Source organism: Pygoscelis adeliae, unplaced genomic scaffold (genome assembly GCF_000699105.1).
Source record: "Pygoscelis adeliae isolate BGI_AS28 unplaced genomic scaffold, ASM69910v1 Scaffold6, whole genome shotgun sequence".
Classification (NCBI taxonomy): domain Eukaryota; kingdom Metazoa; phylum Chordata; class Aves; order Sphenisciformes; family Spheniscidae; genus Pygoscelis; species Pygoscelis adeliae.
Genome location: NW_008825075.1, coordinates 1,736,413 through 1,742,269, shown reverse-complemented (window position 1 = coordinate 1,742,269; position 5,857 = coordinate 1,736,413).

The following is a 5,857-nucleotide window of genomic DNA, read 5'->3' as shown; positions in this document are numbered from 1 at the left end:
GGCCTGTAGTAAACACCAACCACAAGGTTCCCTTTGTTGCCTCAGTCTCTAATTCTTACCCATAAGCTTTCAACCTGCTCATGGCTATTCTTCAGAGACAGCTCTGCACAATCTATCCATTTCTTGATATAGAGGGCAACCCTGCCATCCCTCCTTCCTCACCTGTCCCTTCTGAACAGCCTGTAGCCATCGATAGCCGCACTCCAGTCGTGGGATTCGCCCCACCAAGTTTCAGTAATGGCAACTGGGTCATAGATTTCTAGCAGCACGGTGGCTTCCAACTCCTCCTGTTTGTTGCCCAAGCTGCGTGCACTGGTGTAGAGGCACTTCAGCTGGGCTGTCGGCTGTGTCACCTTCTTAGAGGAACACACCTTAATTCCTTTGAGGTATTTCACTGGTGTTTTCCTGTTGGCTCCTATTACCCCTGGATCATCTCTGTAAGATTTCAAGTGTGCTGCAGTGTACCCAGCACATCTCAGAGCAACAGGCTGAGGGCCTTTGCTAGCACCCTGTCCCTCTAACCTTGGTGTGTCATCCCACAGTTTGTCATGGGCAAGCCTGATATTATCCCCTCCCCCTTCAAGTCTAGTTTAAAGCTCTGTCAGTGAGCCCCGCTAACTCATGAGCAAAGACCCTCTTCCCCCTTACAGAAAGGTGAATCCCATCTGACACCAGCAGGCCTGGTGCCATGTAGACCATCCCATTATTGAAAAACCCAAAATTGTGGTGGTGACACCAGCCACAGAGCTATGTATTAATAGACTGGGTCCATCTGTTTCTTCCAATGTTGCTGCCTGTAACTGGAAGGATAGAGGAAGAGGACTTACAGTTACTACAGTGACTACTGTAAGATCAGACCTTGTTCTGCTATTATTCCACAGCCTAAGGGAAAGACTCCTTCACTTTCATAGTACATGAAGAATTAATCAGCCAAATTCACCTGCGCAAAATGAGGAGCAGACCCATCTTCTTCCAATTTTAGATCCCTATTTTAAAATTGGTGAGAGTTAGAAGCCTACATACATTTGCATATCTGGGATCAAATCCAGGATTTACTCATTCAAGTGACTCATTGGAGACCTTTTATAAATCACCTTGTGATTTTCAAAACTGCAGTAATTCAAATATCTATAAACTGTCTCAATACATATAATTCCAATACTGATTTTTAAAAATTTTTAGGAGATATTTAAAAAGAAACTATAACAATTTAAGACTCCAGCAAGCTCTTCTGTTTTGTGTTAATAAATTAATTCACTGTAGTTAATAATAAAAATGTTTTGGGTGTTTTTTTCTGTTGTTATTTTCAGGTCACATTAAAAAAAACTATATAATATACCATTGCATGTATACATTCCAGTTTTACACCAGCTTAATTTACAATTCAATCAATGTGAGCCACACCAGAGGCTGTGCTAAGCATAGCCTTTCTGGATTCATTACAGTGGCTGCTCATTCAACAATAAGGCTTCACTTGCCAGTAGTCATTCTCTCCAAATCCTTGCAAGCCTATTGAGGATGCAGCTCTGCTAATAGGCTGCAATGGGGCCTTGCACTTACAGCTGTGCCCTTTATTGTACATTATCCACCTCAAACACTGCCAAGCTGTTTAGTTTTTAAGTGAATAGTTGAGTAAATGACACATTTTCATACTGTACATATCAGTATCCCAGATGGGAGAAGTGAGTGTCACGTATATCCCAGGAAGCGGGAATAATGTGATTGTCTATACAGCTGCTTGCCGATCCTTCATCTCCATGTTGATTTTTCTGTTTCTCAGTGTAAAAGAATATCCATCTCTTATCCTGAGCATAACATAATCTTCTCAGTTATGTTTGTGATTCTTTCAAGGCCTTTGCTACATGCAGCCATTAAAAATCATTTAATTACAGCGTTATCCCTGAATTAAACATCACACTGAAAGTATAACTGGAAAAAAGATATTGACTGACAAATAGGCAACTCCTTTTCTTTCTCACTATTCCTGTATCAAAGAGAGATGAAAACAGAACCGAGTCCCACTGCTTTTTAAGACTTATGGAGATGTTGATGGCTTCTTCTCCATATTGACATCTAACTGGAAGGCAAATTTGTATTTTCAGTTCAAATCTTGCCTGCTGCAGCAAAAGCTCAAGAAACTACTTCCCCAACTGTAGCCACAAAACATGCTACTTTTGGTCCTCTAAATACTGATTGATCGGCTTTGCCCCTCAGAAAAGAGATGCTATTTCTTGAATAACAACGTTAATCGAACAACCAGCCATGGTTGCACTTGTTGCAGTAACACCGAGCAATTCCAGGATCACACCTCAATCTGATCTTTGAGGTAGGTCTGCAATCTTGTTCTTAACCAAGAATAACAAAAAAAGGTGCAAAACATGAACAAAAAAAAAAAAAAAGGAACAAGAACGTCTTTAAAAAGGGAAAAACTCACCTGTAGCGGACAAAACAAAACAGATTAATACAAGTCTTCTTTCACCCTTTCTATCACTTTATCACTGTAATGGTGGCCTTTTCCTTCAGACTTAGTCTTAGTATAGCGACATTCAGCCTCTTCCTCAGCAGCAAGAAATGCCTCACAGCCCCTTCTAAGAAATGGCACTTTGTAAGCTGTGAATCCTGTCTTCCTACTCCTCTTCGAGGATTTTCAGGCTTTCTGAACTGCAGGCTCCCATGTTTGCCACATCAGTCCTTCTCTGCCTGCCCAAATGGCATGCTCAGTTGCCGTCAGAGAGGAAACCATCTCTTCTCCCTGCAAAGGCTTCCACTCAACCCACATTTCAAGAGACAGGAAAGGGCAAAGCAAGCAAATTCCTCCCTGCTATCAAGTCACAATCTTTTAACAGAACATAATATACTGAAGCAAGTAAAACAGACACAGTCTGTTACAGACAGAGAGGGCACTGGAAGGAGCGGCCATTTAGACCTTTTAGATGAACTCCCATATATCTCTGTTTATGCACTTGTGGTCTGCTACAGAATCAGCCTAACTGAATTTACAGCTGGTTTTGCAGAGCTCTACTTAAAGAAAATAAAAGTAGCACAATCACAGAAACTTCCCAGAGAAAACAGAGGGAATGTTAGGTCTACAAACTAAACACATTGGACTTGAAAATCTAGTTACTTAAAGATAGATGTAGTAGCCAAATTAAAGCTAATTATTTAGATCATAGACCCATGAGGCTGAGTTAGGTTTGCAAGACTTTCTTCCTTACACAGGACATAGAATTTCTCCATGAAGAACCCATAGATTTTTGTTGTGATGGAATTTCCCCTTCAAAAAAAGACCTACTGCTGGTCAAAATATTTCCAGATAATTTCCAGTCCTTTCTTCTAATAAGCCATTTCAAAGCTTAACTACTCTTGTGGTTGCACATATACTTTCTTTCAATGCTTAAACAGTTTCAATCTGTAATTGCACTTGTCTGCCAGATTAAACAGGTCCCTGTCATCAGACATCACCTTCATGTTTATATACTTGTAAACCGTGATAAAGTCTACTAAAATTTTTCTTTAATAAACTTGAGATCCATTCTTTTATTGACATACTCATTTAATTTAATAAATTTTACAGCTTCTTTGCTATTTTCAGCTTACTAAATTTAAAATACAACTTTTAAAACTTAATACAGTGCTTGTGTGAGAAACCAACCTCTCCTACCAGTATGCATAGGAACTGTTGTTCCCCTGCTTAGATAGCCAAGACAGACTTATCTCAGAAACAACACATCATTGGAAGATCAAGTTCAAGTGGTTATTCATCATTATTAATTTCAGCATCATTACTTCCAACTATACAGCGTCTCACAATGTAATTATTACAAACACTACTTTTTCCCATAGCAAGCCTTTGATTTTTGCTGAATTTCCGTTACTTTATGCCATTGGAACAATTGTAAGTCATACGAAAACTTTATTAGCAATGATTTTCCATTTCCCCTCCCCCCAAGCTACTGATAAAGACATTAAAGCATACTGGGCTAAGAAAAAATCTCCTCTGGCTGACAATTCCCCATTTAACTTGACTTTTGATAACTAAGAGCTAGAATGGTTTTAAATATTTCTATATGTAATATATAGATTTTACATAACATTTGAGATAGAGGAATGTAGAGAGAGAGGAAGAGTAATGAAAATGTTGTAGGATATAATATCAGATAATTCCAGGAACACGGAAAAGAAAAAGAAATTATCTTTCGACCAATGAAGTTAAAATTCACCCATGAAGTTTTCTGTACTCTTGAAGCATATAATACGTTGGATGGACTTACTTCTAGGCAACTATCTTAGTTGATGTTAATAGTTTCTTTCTTTCTTCCTTATTAGCCTTTCCATACATTCTCAAATCAATTTAAGCTGTCTGCTTTATCAGCCCTTTTACCTTATTAAAATATTTGCACTCTTATACATTTGGTCAACCCAAATGTCTACATTATCCCAATGTATCTACAGTAGGAAAAGGTTATCAAAATACCATTTGAGAACTCTGAAAAAAAAAGTATTAAAGCCTAGAGAGACAAAGAGGAAGCAGATTTCTCCCTCTCTCTCTCTCTCCCCCCATATATATTTACTATGTTTTATCTGAATCTTTCCTATAACACTGTGGTTACATAAGCATCTACTTTTGCTTTTTAGCGTTTTAGACTGTTTTTATTGGTATTACCCATTTATTTTTTCCCCCGTACATAAATATAGGATACAAAAACTGTGAATTGTAAATGTATTTCAGCTATTGCAGCTGCATATCTTTTGTAGCATTTTCCTGTTAAAATCCAAATTCAAGGAATTTATTATTACCTCACACTTTTATTTTGCATTGTTTTGCATGATGGGCAAAAATCTTCAGATATTCCCAATATGCTTCCACTTTTTACAGTTCAGGGAAGATTTCTTAATGTCTTCTCCATTGTGTTTGTTTTTTACGTACAAAGCAACACCTTTACCATTTCCTCCTGAACTTATCTCCTGTGTCAGTATGGTAGATGAGGTTTTTTTTTTTGAGGGGGAGGTTTAATAAAGCTGACATCCACTTCTGCCAATGAATTAATTTGTGTATGCTCCACTAGAGCACATAGTGCTCAGTTACAACAATAATCTATGTTACTTCATCCTTAGACTTGTCATCACTCAGTTTATACTCAAAGTTTGTTTACATCAATGAGTGTTTCTGTATCATTATAAACTTGAAAAGATTCTTGGCTGAATATGAGTTTGGATGTCTATCATAATTTTCTCTAGTGGAAAGCTGCAAACAATCAAGCACAAAGGGATCGTTGTACTGAAGGGCCAGCAATAAACTTTTCCGCAGCTGATGTGCAATATGGTTCCATGATTCAATTAATTCTACATGACTTTTCTCACAACAGAAAATGATACTTGGCATTAGTTTCCGTGATACATAGAAGCTAAGAAAGCATACTTCTTTCATCCACCCTGGAAACATAAAGCAGTGGGTAAAGCCAGATATCATATAAATACACACACACGCACAAATACATTCACAAGCATAAACATATTTTAGGGACACAAGGAGTGATGAAGAGGAATTGATTGCAGAGAGGAAATGAGAAAGGCAAAAGCCCAGCTAGAACGCAATCTGGCTGCTGTTGTTAAAGACAACAAAAAAAGTTTTTACAAATGTATTAATGACAAGAAGAGAGCCAAGGAGAATCTCCATCCTTTATTGAATGCAGGGAGGGGACATTGTCATCGAGGATGAGGAAGAGGCTGAGGTACTCAATGCCTTCTTTGCCTCAGTCTTTAACAGGCAGACCAGTTATCCTCAGAGTACTCAGCCCCCTGAGCTGGAAGACAGGGATGGCGAGCAGGATGAACCCCCCATAATCCAAGAGGAAGC